General features: G+C 44.0%; 1 protein-coding gene across 2 annotated transcripts in view; it reads left to right on the top strand.

Moving 5' to 3' along the window:
* Window positions 1–283: 283 nt before the first annotated feature.
* The window catches only part of SGK3 (serum/glucocorticoid regulated kinase family member 3), a 150,338-nt gene continuing 136,248 nt past the window's right edge, over window positions 284–14,373 (top strand). For both annotated transcript variants that reach the window (XM_075353214.1, XM_075353213.1), the window contains exon 1: window positions 284–336. The gene's annotated coding sequence lies outside the window, so the exon portion shown is untranslated. The remainder of the gene's footprint in view (window positions 337–14,373) is intronic.

Below are 14,373 nucleotides of genomic sequence, written 5' to 3'. Positions count from 1 at the left end.
TTATTCAGCTCACTGTTTCTTTCCTTTACAATGTATCCTCTTATTTCCTATGCCTGCTTTGAATTTCTCAAAGCAAAGAGTTAAGGTGAAATTCCGGACAGGTTTTATATTCTTAGCTCAAACTTCCTGGCCATGGAGTAATGTAACAGGAAACATGCAATGGCTGAGTGCATACACCCGGCAGCACTCATAGTGGGAGCCTCTGGGCTGAGGGCTCTGCCTGCCACAGGAGGAGCTCTGCTGACACGTCAGAAAAGACACTAGTAAACACATAGCTTGTAGCAGGCAAAGCCCAGGAAAGAGGAAGACCGTTCAAACCTCACAGGCGCCTGCATGGTATGTAATGCTCCTATTCACCCTTTCTGCTCCAGCAAAGTCACGACTGAGGGAAGCGTGGAGGATTTCCACAACTTTGTCACACTCAGGAGCTTAGGGACAAGCAGGAGAGCTGCTGTGGGATGAGGGAGGGTGATTCTCTGCAAGTTTGGGAAAGTTATGGTGGGTGTAGAAGGAGCCCATAGCTCCAAAACTGAGCAATAGTCACAGGAAAAGTAAGAAGTGAAAATCCACTAGAAGCCATAGGGTTTACGACTAAGAAACTCATAGAGGCAGCATAGGGGATGTGGCGTGTGCTGTAGTTTTCTGACTTTAATAATAAAGAACCTTACAGTTAGTGAAGATGGAGTTGGATTATTCTTCTTATAGGGTGTCAATCCCATTCTGTGCCATAGTATATGCTAATAATCTTTATATGGCGTGAAAAGCATATAATATGCCCAGGGGGCTCGTTTCGGGACGGTCGCTTGTACGAAATGTAGCAAAGTTGTCCTTTTAGGCTACTTTCACAGATCCGGTTTGATCCCTGCGGCTCAATCCGGCTGTGAAAACTATGCAACGGATGCGGTGAAAACACCGCATCCTTTGCATAAGTTTTTACATGCGGCCCGTCCGTTTTTTCCCGGTTGCGGCATGCTACTGAGCATGCGCAGTGGAAAAAACCGCATGTGGCGGCCGGATGCGTTTTTTTCCGCATCGCGCCGCATCCGGCCTCCATAGGTATGCATTGCAAAATGCGCCGCAGCGGCCGGATGCGGCGCGATGCGGTGTTTTTTGCCGGAGCAAAAAACGTTGCAGGGAACGTTCGATCCGGCCGCATGCGGCAAAAACCGGACCGAACGCAAGCCCCTGCGGCACAATACGGCACTAATGTAAGTCTATGCAAAAAAAAACGCAACCGGCGTTACAAAAGCCGGTTGCGGTTTTTCTGCAGAACGCCGTATTGTGCCGCAGAACAAAAATCCGGATGTGTGAAAGTAGCCTTAGTGATAGAAATTAGGAACATCTTCATTCACTTGGTGCATGTTATTGATACTAATTATTTGGGAGTCACATATAGTATTATAAAGTATATAGGTTGAAAAAAAAGACCTAGGTCCATCTAGTTCAACCTTCCTCCACCAGTTCGCACGCCTTTCTGTGATCTTCTGGGGTTCTGGTTTTCATGGGACATTTTGTTTGATTTTCACTTGTTTTACAGTTGAATAATATGTACTTTAGAAGTAAAGCATATGGCGGATGTCCTGTCTATATAGATTGTGGGGGCTGCCATGGGCAGAGGTAATCTGCTGATCTGTGGGGATTCCTGCCTCGGCGTGATGTCACTGGGAGAAGAATGTTCTCCTCATTGGCACAAACACTGGATTACAAGTAGATCTTACACATTTGTCTTGCTGCACAAAGGGTGGGAACTGTTACTATGAATTTATCATTCATGTTGCTTGATAAAATTGTTTCATAATAGACTAATAGCTTTTTTTGTTTTTCTTTAAATGAGCTTGTATAGCAAATGAGGGCTAGAATTGTAATGGACATGGCCTGTGAAAGGTTTGTAAATGCACGTCTGCACTTTTTAACAATGTGAGATTGGATTTTGTAGTATTTTTAAAAGCTTTCATTCACTTTCTTTTTATTTTTGTGGCTTGTTGCATACTAAAAGATGAAAATTCGGATCTGCCTATAAGCGTTGCGTAAATTGACGTGTTTCAGAACTCTTCAATTTACACTGTGGATTTATTTCACAGCATATCCATGAGATTTCTTAAAATCATTGGCATTGTAAAACAGAAAATTTTCCACAAGCTAATATACAGATCTGATGTGTTTCTGCACTGTATGCACACAGCCATAAAGATTAGGCCATATTCATGAAAATCCATCCTCTTAAGCCTCAGCTCAACTTCAGATGCGATATACCAATGGCATTCGGCTCAGACTCTGCTGCGAGTGTGATCCAAGTGTCATGCAACTGTGATCCGATCTTGCGATTGGATCATAGCTGCGGAGAAGATTGGGAGGTCACTTTATTCCACTTCTCCACAACCTGTCTCGCCGTATATCGCACTGTACTCAGATAACATCCGAGTGCAGTGCCATGTTTCATACGCACCCATAGACTTGTATGGGGGATGTGAGCCGAGACTCGCTGCCAAATGCACAATGCTGGAATTCTTTTCTCATACTGATATAACATGAGAAAAGAATCACAAATTGACACTGCCCCATAGTGTAACACTGGTGCAAATGATATCAGATGTTCTACCAATCTACCGGATTGCAGTTGTCCATTTAAAATGCAAGTGGAACCCGAGGCCTTAGGCTAGGTTCACACTACCATGCCAAAAAATTGGATTTCATCCAGAATAAAAACCGGTGATTTTAATCTGAATTGTCATCCATATGGCATCCATTTTTATCAATCAGTAGTTATTAAAATTTACAACACCATGTACAGTTTCATATGTTAAAGAATTGCAATTTATGTGTAAAAATCAGATGATACGGCTGATCTATATGGGATCTGATTCCTTTTTTTTTCTTGTGTGCTTCTATAGACTTGAATACGTGAGTCTCATGCGGCCTACAGAACAAGCTAGTGCATGTTGCGTTTTTTTTCAGATTGTGAGAAAATAAACACATCTGAAAAGCTCATTTAAATAACATTAGTCCGAGTGCAGTGTGTTTTTCACAATCCGCATTCAGACCGAAACTATACGGTCATGTGAATTTGACATTTGTGATTTAGCTTCATGTATGAAAATTAAAGCAGATAAAAAAAAGTGAAGCTAATTGCATTCTAACTTTCATTTTCAGAACTTTTAGGCAATGTGCACTCGCTGAGTATTTGGTTGCAAACATTTCTGCAGCAAATCTGCATCTCCTGGCAGAAAAAAAGTGTTGTTTTTTTTCATACATTTGGAGTAGAAAATTGTTGGCAAAAATGCTGAAAGAATTGGCATGATGCAGTTTTTCTGCTACAATTATGCAAGGGAATAAAAAGCAACATGTGCACAAATCTTCAGAATTCTTGTTGACTTTGCTGACATAAGGATTCGCATTGACAAAACTGCACTCAAATATGCAAACACATGATAAAAATGCACTGTGTGCACATAGCCTAAAGTGATTATTCGGGAGTTTTTTTTTTTTTTTTTTTTCCAATGGGGATAATAACTTACCTGCAGGTAATTGCTAACTACCTGCCGTTTCTCCTTGCCCAGGCGGCAATTCTCTTGCTTCTTTTGACCTCATATTGATAAAGCAGCTCTTTCAATTGCACTCTGCTCTGATGATGGTGCGTCACTTGTGAAGCCACGATTGTTAGCTCCCCGTTGTTAGGTAGCAGAAAGCCGGCTGTCAATCGGCATGACGTTGGCAGTCATGCCCCAACAACAGAGCAGAAGAGAAGGAGCTGCTCTGTCAATATGACGTTACAGACAGCAGGAGAATCGCCAGCAGGACCAGTGAGGGCTATGAGCCCAAAGACATTGTGAAAGGGTAGAAAAGGTTGGTAGTTAGCAACTACATGCTGGTAAGCACTTAGACCCATGAGGAAAAAATTTAGGAGTCCAGAATAACTCTTCAGTGCTCGTTTCGGTCATTGTGTCATCCATGTTCTTAACATACAGCACACTGATCCAGTGTACTAGTGCACATTAACAATTTTTTTTACATGTGACAAAAAGTGCACCATGCAGAAATCTGGTCCATTTTACAGACTAGTGCATGTGCATAAGCGGCAGCTCCTGCGCTCATCCACTATGTGGATGGACATAGCTATACACGGAGTCAGTCACGTCCACCTTCTGTGAACAACTCGCTTGAGTTTTATGGCCATCTAACCAGGCTTAAAATTTTTTAAAGAATTATGTATAGTCACTATCCATAATGTCACTGGTTGCCGTACCATTCCAGTATTGGAGTCTCTAGAAAATCCACTCTATGCAGTGTTACACTCATACGACAGCTGGCCCCTTATTAGTATAGCATGATGTCATTTATAGTATTATATAGGTGTTGACTCAGGTATGGATTTTGCACCAGGGTCCAGGAGGTCATCTTGTAAATGATGGCAAACAAGTTAATATTCCTTTGTATCGCTCTTGTTGAGCAGGAGGCATCTGCCTAGTGATTTAGCAAATATCAAAGTTTAATGAAAATTCCATTTTTAAATAACAACAGCCAAATAGTTATTTCTTACTAATAGAAAGACAATGCCACTATACAAGTTCCCCGCCAGCTAATCGTTCTTTCTAATTAGTTTGAATGCCGAGTTATGTTAATACATTTTTTTCTTTAATTATGTGCCGCTTTGACGGCATCTGAGACTCGTCACTTTACTTTATATAGTTACATTTTTCATGCTGCAATTAGAATATTTCTGTTCTTCCTCTTTGGTGTCATGTCATAGTTGTCACATTTTTGGCTGCTTGCAGTCTAAGGCTTGTGTTTTTTTTTTTTAATGTACAACAATAAGATCTTATACATGTGGCCGTATTAATATTCAGTTTTGAAATGGAGCCAGAATAAGGCTCCAATCCAAGTTCTTCTGACTCTACTGTGACCCCGAATGCCTCCAATTACATGCAGGGGTGTCAGGCTTTTACATCACATGCTATATATTCAAATCTTCTGAAGGAAAATATCCCCATACTACGATATATATTGGGCGCTCATTTCTGTAAATTTCTGGCTTAGTATTTTTACAATATAATATATGGAATTGGCCAGTGAGCTGGGTGTGGACCAATATATGGCCCGCCCATTAGATCAGAGTTGGAGACGTGGTGCCGCTTCTCCTGCCGGGCAGGAACTTTTCAAATGACACACGCACGCTATACTGATGACATCAGGGCACACGTGTGTCACAGAAAACGCTGCCGGACAGGGAACAGAGGACAGATTCCTGCGTTCCGCTGCTACACTGTGCGGAGCTTCAGGATCGGTCCTCTGTTCCCTGCGGCAGCTTTTTCTGTGACACACGCGCGCCCTGATGTCGGTAGTACAGCGCGTGTGTGTCATTTGAAAATTTCCTGCCCGGCAGGAGAAGCGGCACCGGCCGGTGCCTGGACAGAGAGACGCAGCGGCGGGGGCAGGGGTCGTACAAGAACAACAGCGGTGCAGCCAGGGCCCGTACCAGGGAAGAAGCAGCTCAGTGTGGGACCTGTATGGAGGTGCCTGAGGAGATAGAGGTGAGTGGTCACTAATAACCTGAGCGGAAGAGGGAGGGGGGGTAACTGGTGTAATATTTGGGTGTAGTGATGTAGTATATGGGAATGTAATGATGTAGTTTTACAGGGGCAGTATATAGTGTTGTAATGCATTACAGGGGCAGTATATAGTGCTGTAATGCATTCCAGGGACAGTATATAGTGCTGTAATGCATTCCAGGGGCAGTATATAGTGATGTAATGCATTACAGGTGCAGTATATAGTGATGTAATGCATTACAGGTGCAGTATATAGTGATGCAATGCATTACAGGTGCAGTATATAGTGCTGTAATGCTTTACAGGGGCAGTATATAGTGCTGTAATGCATTACAGGGGCAGTATATAGTGCTGTAATGTATTACAGGGGCAGTATATAGTGCTGTAATGTATTACAGGTGCAATATATAGTGCTGTAATGTATTACAGGTGCAGTATATAGTGCTGTAATGTATTACAGGGGCAGTAGTGTATTACAGGGGTAGTATATAGTGCTGTAATGCATTCCAGGGGCAGTATATAGTGATGTAATGCATTACAGGTGCAGTATATAGTGCTGTAATGTATTACAGGGGCAGTAGTGTATTACAGGGGTAGTATATAGTGCTGTAATGCATTACAGGGGCAGTATATAGTGCTGTAATGCATTACAGGGGCAGTATATAGTGCTGTAATGCATTACAGGGGCAGTACATAGTGCTGTAATGTATTACAGGTGTAGTATATAGTGCTGTACTGTATTACAGGTGCAGTATATAGTGCTGTAGTGTATTACAGGTGCAGTATATAGTGATGTAGTGTGTGTGTGTGTGACGCCCTGGGCAAGCCAGGGGTCACAGGTCATCACACCACCACACCCTACACCCCAGTTAGGAACACCAAAGCTAACCCAAAATCCTTGTTGCCTTCCTCCAGGGGCTGATGTTCACACCAGGGGGTGGGCCAGGCGGTTGGCTCCGCCCACCGAGGAGTTCACAGCTCTGGAGGCGGGAAGAACCAGGAGAAGAGAGAGTTTGGAGGAGGAAGTGAGAGGAGTCAGCTCAGGGGGGAGCTTGAGTGAGGAAGGAGTAAACAGTGAAGTGAAAGTGAAGTAGTAGTGGAGCAAAGAAGAAAAGAGTAAAAGTGAGAGTAGAAAAGCCTGAAGTTAGTCCAGCTGTGTGCAGGACAGAGTCAGCAAGGTCAGCAACGGCGGTGATTGTCCGGAGGGGTGACCGTTTGGAAGTTCCTGGAAGGACCGCAGACGGGTGGTGGCCCGGCGGTCTGGAGCAGTGTACAAAGGACAGTCAGCACCAGGGCAGGGGCCTCTCGGACCCCGGCAAGGCTAGGAGTCGCCATAATTTGCCAAATCCGTCAGTGAAGGGGACGTAGATTCCCCCAACAACCAAGTCCCGATTGAAGGCAACAGCCCAACCATTACAGTAGAGACACCGCCACCGCCAGGGCACCAGTTTCTAAGGGCCAGCGCCTGCGGGCAAAGAGTAGAGCTCCTCCGGTCCAGCTTGAAGCCGGGGAGCGGGTTACCGGTGGGAACCCATCGAGACCATCAACAACAACAGGTGCAGGAAAAAGGACATCACCGTCACCTACTGGGGAAGGCAAGTGCAGCCGTCCGTGGGAACCGTCTTTCCAGCCGTGTGTTTTACCGAGAACTGTGTCAACGTCTCAGGCTGAGTGAGTACCACAGTGCCGCAAGGCACAGCACTGCCCCCGCGTCCCTGCGCCCACCAAGCCCTGCATCTCCCACCTCATCATTGGGCCCCGGGATCACCACCCCTACCCACGGAGGGGCAACACAACAACTTGCTGCTTCACACCATCACTCCCGGGATCCCCACACCGAGCAGCGGTGGTGCTAACAAATCACCACAACCATGGGTGGCGTCACGGACAATAGACAATATCCCAACAACCCAATCCCCTTTCACTCAAGGGCGAGGAGCGCCGCTCGAGAACCCCCGGGATCCGGCCCACCGCTCGAGCCACCACTGAGCAGCGGCAGCCGGACCCGAGCAGAGGGGGGAGCGCAGTGCTGACACCCTCCTCACCGCCCGCTACGTGTGTGTGTGTGTGTGTGTGTGTGTGTGTGTGTATATATATATATATATATATATATATATATATATATATATATATATATATGTGTATGTGTATATATGTATATGTATATATATGTATATATATGTATAATATATATATCTATATATCTTTATCTCTCACACACATATTTATGTGTATGTATATATACAGTATTGGGTAGAATTGAGTCAAGTATATCAGTCCAGCCCATTAATAGGATCCCAAGTTCTCATGCGGCCCCATGAGAAATTTAATTGCCCACCCCTGGCCTAGAGGAAGATCGAACCGAGCATCCTGAAGTCACAGCCTTATATCTGTACACATCACACATGTCAACTGTACATAGTTGCCATCTGATAATGTCTAGATTACAGTTTTTGTGTACTTGTGTCTCCTCCACACCTCTATGATGCTGTCTCCCAAATTGATGGGGTTTCTGGGGGTCTGCCAGACATTCCAGGACAGTTTAGACAGGCAATCCAAGAAGTGGAGAAACCAGTTTTGTGGCCAGGTTTTAAAATATTTTGCAAAGTCTCATGATTTTCGTTTGTTAGGCCCTGTGCGCACTTGCCGGTTTGTGCCGTGGATTTCCTGCGGTTTTGGTGCATGTTTCGCTGCAGAAAATGTTCATAACCTCTCTGCAGTGAATCACCAGAAAAACCTATGGGAAAAAAAATGCTGTGATTTTGACAGCTGCATGTTTTGCTTCGGGATTCCCGCAACAAAAACAATTGCATGTCACTTCTTTTCCACACGTCGCTGCGGCATTTCACTGCATTGACTGCAATGTAATCGTGAAATCCCGCAGGAAATAATGCAGGCAGCAAATTCTGTGCGGTTCATTGCATTTTCCTGCGTTATTCCCTCCGGTATTTTGCGGTTTACCTGCGGTAATGTTCAGCACTGCCCTGCGGTTTGCAGGGAAGTTATGTCATTTTGACAGAAAGAGGAAGCGGAGCAGAGAGTAAACACACACATATCACACACAGACATAGAACACACACATCACAGACATAGAACACACACAGATCGCTTTCACACACAGACACAGACATATAGAATACACATAGAAATCAAATGGAAATATAGAAAAAAAAACACGTGGGCTCCGCTGTATTTTTACCGTCCAGCCGAGGTAAGCACACAACGGCGGCCCGGTATTTTCAGGCTGGGGAGGGCGAGGTGCAGGGTTAATGCCCCCCCCTCGCAGCCGAGAATATCAGCCCGCAGCTGCCCAGGGACTGTCGCATCCATTATGCGGCAGTACCGGAGTGTCCCCAGCTCTTCCTGTTGCCGTGATACGGTGGCAATCAGGGTAATATAAGGAGTTAATGGCGGCGGATCGTCGCCACTAAGTCCAGGCTTGATCATGGCAGCATCTATGAGACAGCTGACATGATCAACCCGTAAGTAAAGTGAAAAAACACACACACCGAAAAATCCTTTATTTTAAATAAAACACAAGCCTCCTCGTTCACCCTTTTATTAACCCCCTCCCAAACACACAGCTCCGGCATAATCCACATCCTGTGATGCTTGCATCCAGCCGCGACTGACACACAGCGCTGAATGCAGCCTCGCAGCGAGACAGACTGCAGAGAGGTAATTACAGGGCATTTCCCACGGCTATCCCTCTATCTATCCCTCTATCTATCCCTCTATCTATCCCTCTATCTATCCCTCTATCTATCCCTCTATCTATCCCTCTATCTATCCCTCTATCTATCCCTCTATCTATCCCTCTATCTATCCCTCTATCTATCCCTCTATCTATCCCTCTATCTATCCCTCTATCTATAAAACACATGTACCAACCCGCACGCGGCAATACCGCGAACAATGCCGCGCTAAAACCGCGGCAAACCGCTTGCAGTTTTCGGGTGCGGTTTGCCGGGTTTTTTTTACCGCGGGTGCGGTAATCTTTCAGACCCTGCGGAATTTTCTTAAGAAAATTCCGTTTTCCAGTGCGCACAGGGCCTTAAAGAGGAAATAATCAAAGATCAAGTCTTCTTTCCTGATCTACGTGTCTCACACTGCTGTCCGTTTCCTCGCCGTGATCTCCGCAGCTCTGTTACCTGCAGCAGTGTGAGGAGGTCTCAGAGGGATGACCTCATCACGCTGCTGCACGCTGGGCTGGGCTGCGGGATGACACACCGGCGCCCTGCTATGCTCCTGACCTTGCCTAAAGCACATGGCTAATTTGCATGGTATGCCTCTGAAGCGCTTCGCCTGCAACTTAGCCATGTGTTATAGTGGCCAAAGTGACACTGCCAGGCCCCACTGCTGCACCTGTGACTGGGACCTGGTGAAGAAGGGGGCCCTGGGCTCAATAAAGCTAAGTAATTACCCCATGCCAACCGGGCCCCCTTCTTCACCGGGCCCCATACACTAGTCATGCCCTGACGGCAGCCTTGTATCAAGGTATCCTTTTATTAAAGTTTCTATGTTCCACAACTCCATATAGATGGCTTAGGACGACTGATCCTACTGACAGATTCTCTTTGAGGTATGCCCCCAATGAGTTTTTGGTGAATTTTTGACGCTGCATTTATTTGCTGTGTAAAAAAAACAAAACAAAAAAACATTTTACTGTTTCACAAAAGAGATGGGATTTATAGAAATCTCCTGCCATTCTTTTTTACTCAGTGTAAACTGACCTGCGGTGCGTGTTCCAAAACTGCAACATGTCCATTTCTCTTGTGGGCACGCTGAGTTTTATGTACAAATTTTCCCCATAGAATTGTATTAGGTGCAGAGAATCCACAGGTAAAAAAAACAGATATGCCGTTTTAGTGCGTTTCCACTGTGGAAGTTTGCTTGTGACTGTATCAATAACGTTTTGTCAAAGCCAAAAACCAGACAATATCAAAAACAAAGCAGCTTTATTTAAAGTGATATATATCGGTGGCTCAGTGGTTAGCACTGCAGTCTTGTAGCAATAGGGTCCTGGGTTCAAATCCCACTAAGGACACTATCTGCAAGGAGTTTGTATGTTCTCCCCGTGTTTGCGTGGGTTTCCTCCGGGTTCTCTGGTTTCCTCCCACACTCCAAAAACATACAGATAGGGAATTTAGATTGGCAATACTGTCTCCATTGGGGCTCACAATGTATGTAAAGCGCTGTGGAATTAAGAGCGCTAACTAAATGAATAAAATTATTATATACCAACAAGAGACAAAAAAAAATGTAGCATCAAAAACATAATAAAAGCACATGTAAAAAAAACTCACCAAAAATTGCAAGTAACCTAATTTACTTAATAGATGCAGAAGATGTGCAACCTCAAAAGCTCATTTTAAGAAACTTAAAGATTTACCTATCGGTGGTCGCTTCGTGCCACCAGACGGTCCATGTCATCAGACCCTTACTAGCTACATTTAGTAGGTATATAAAAAGTAGTGTATAAAATTGACAACATTTACAGGTTTTTCGTTTTTTTTTTTTTTTATATATGGTACTGAGGGTGTAAAGCGCAGCAGAAACCCCACTCCTGTTTATTACAGGCACATGGTTCCTAACCTTGTGTCAATGAGGATGTTGTCTGCTCTGCCGGTCAGCTATGACTCAACATGCAAAGTGTTTCATTCATGTGGCCATTTGTACAGCTGGGTTTCAATATTTTGCTGGGTTACTGAACAGTTGCTAAAACAAAGCTCATATGGCTTGTGTTAAGGTAGTGTACACAGAGATGAATGAAGAATGTTGTGCGGAGATAATATTTAGGTTAATGATTTATCTTTATGCACATTGCTCTAATTTTAGAATACAATGTAGTAAATGGAAGATTTCAATACACTTTGCATATTTTAAGTTTACTTCCCATTAAAATTAAAGACGTTTTTTATGATCTTGCAAAATATGCCCTAAGGTTGGAAATGTTATAAAAAATTAAGAGGCGTTACCCCCTGAATTCCAGACGTCTTCTGCTCTCTGGAGGTCACTTGTGCCGAACACCAATTTCAATGGTCAAGTGCATTACTTCTGATACTGTCCGCAACAACCAGAGCGGCGCGGGATGTACGGAGTAATATAGGCCTATTTCTTTACTTTATAACACTCCCTAGCCAAAGGCAAATTTTGTGAAATCGTGGAGAACAACTTCACATTTCTAAGAATGGTGCTGTACACAACCTTGAGTGATCTTTTCACTGTGCAAGAGACATTACACTTTATAGCATGGTTATATGATCGATTTTTACATCTTGTATTTGTTTTCTAGAAAAATGACTTTTCTGCTTTTACCCCAATGATAAAATAAAAGAACATAAGCATTTCAATTACATTTATATTATATGTAAAGGTGAAAGGGACGAGAAAGTGAAGGCAGTGACTTATAGATAGTGAATTTTTTTCCATGTGGACAGAGGCTTATAAGCCATGCAATGCTCCTCTGGGAAATTAAATATGAAAATAGCCTCTTCAGGAGGCAGAGGATTTGATCTCTGGCATCATCTATTGGATGTAATAATCCTAAGGGCTCATGTCCACTTGCGATTTTCATGTGCGATCTGATAAAAAATGTTAATCTATGGGACAGTGTCCTCTTGCTTAATTTTCTACGGCACGAATAGTGCTCTCGGTGCAATCGCAGCATGTTGCGTTGTGCACCGAGTCTCGGCTCACGCATGTGTAAAATCGCACTACATTCGCATGTTATGCCACTGCAGTGCGGTGTACACAGAGACAGACAACGGAGGAGATGTGGAGAAAGTGCTCCCTCCATTTTCTCTGCTCCTGTGATCCGATCGTAAGACCGCATCACAGTCGCATGACCCTTGGCTGACACCGCAGCAGAGGGTCATTAGTAAATCCCTTCCGATGCTCTCACAAGTGGCCCTAAAAGTCAATATGGACCCTTTGAAAAGTCTTGCCACATGGCTTAGGATAAGAAGCCAAACCATAAACTCCATGTGCAGACATTTGTTTTGGCAAAGCAGGTGATTGGATTTGGCTAGATGACAGGCATCCAACTGGGGGTCGAAGGAGGAACATTTTCCTTGTGGAGAGTGACATGCTGGTGTAAGGAGACTTATAGGCCATGCAAAGTTCCTCTGGCAAATTAAATATGCAAATGGACTCTTCAGAAGGTAGAGTATATGATCTCTGGTTATAACTATTGCAGGAACTGAGTATATGAGCCGCACATAGAAAAAAAATATTTTTGGGGGGGTTGCATTTTCTTGCATTACAAAGTGACATTTTTAATAATACCACATAATTTTATATATACACACATGTTAATATCACTTTCTTTGAATTCTTCTCTTTTTTTGTTTTAATTTATTTATTTTTTTTAAATGGCATTCATCGTATGGGTTATGGTACAGTTTTATAGCTTGAATCGTTACGGATGTGGCTATAACATATAACATGACCTTTTTTGTTTGTTTTAGTTGATCTATAAAAAAGCAGTTTTAATGGCAAAAATAAGATTCCATGCTTTTATTTAGAATTTATTTATTTTTTTTTTTACGTTTTTATCCCCTTTTTGTAAGTAATATTATTTTACAATTAGCACTATATAGTAATTTTGGCCAATGTCTTGTGGTTATTTTCCCACGGGGTCCTCATGTTGTAGTAATGTCCCCTTCCTGTAGTAATGTGCCCATCCTGCGCCCATTCCTGTATTAATGTGCCCACCCCTGTCCTCTTCCTGTAGTAATGTGTTCATTCTAGTCTACATTTTATAGTAAAGTCCCATCCCAAAGCAATTTCCTCTTATATGCCGTTCTACATATGCACATAAAAGGAAAAAAAAAGATTTTTCTCACCTGTCCTCCATTCCCTTGGTGTACTCTTTCCTGCTTCTTGCGGCCCGTGGACCCTGTGACGATCGCGGCCAGTCATGGGAGCCGCAGTAGTTAGCACTTTATTTAATTTCAATTGACTTCTAGCGCTGTGCAGAGCTCTTAGCAGCCCTAAATCAATGGCAACCACTGGCCAATCAGAGTCCAGTGCTTGACGTCAAATCACTACGTCAGATGCTGGCCTGCTATGATTGGCCGGCAGCTGCCATAGGTATGATTTTGCAGAGAGCTTTGCGCGACACCAGCAGTTCATTCAAATGAAATAAAGCGCTGACTACTGCGGGTACCGTGACCGGCCACGATCCTCACGGGGTACACTGCCCTGCGGGCCGCAAGAAGAGGCCTGAGGGGCCATGTGTTTGAGACTCCTGATCTATTGGATGTAACAATCCTAAAAGTCAATAGTGACATATAAATAAGGAATAGAAATTGGTAATGATGGTCATCTGCATATTTTATTTTTTTTATTTTCATTTTCTTTTAGCCAAGTAAAGGCCATATTAATGTTTATGGCATTCTCTAGGAAAAATAGAGTGCGTTTGGGGTTTTTATGTTTAAAAAAGAATGCAAAAGGAATATAGTTGAAAAATTAGGCAAAAATTTGCTTCATATATTGCCCAAAAATACATCGATGTAGTGCAATATGCTACACCACATGATGCTGCATTTGTCGCGGGCGGAGGAGGGGACGCTGCGCTCTCCCACTGCTCGGGTCCGGATGCTGCTGCTCGGTGGTGGCTCGAGCGGTGGGCCGGATCCTGGGGACTCGAGTGGCGTTCCTCACCCGTGAGTGAAAAGGGGCTTTGATTGTGGGGATTTGATATTGTCCGTGACGCCACCCACGGTTGTGGTGAGATTGGTAATACCACCGCTGCTCTGGACGGGGATCCTGGGAGCGATGACAGGGAGCAGCCTGGATGTTAGTCCTCTCCTCCGTGGGTAGG

Source organism: Anomaloglossus baeobatrachus, chromosome 6 (assembly GCF_048569485.1).
Source record: "Anomaloglossus baeobatrachus isolate aAnoBae1 chromosome 6, aAnoBae1.hap1, whole genome shotgun sequence".
Lineage (NCBI taxonomy): Eukaryota > Metazoa > Chordata > Amphibia > Anura > Aromobatidae > Anomaloglossus > Anomaloglossus baeobatrachus.
Note: the sequence above shows the minus strand (reverse complement) of the source record. Positions and strands in the feature narration are given on the sequence as shown.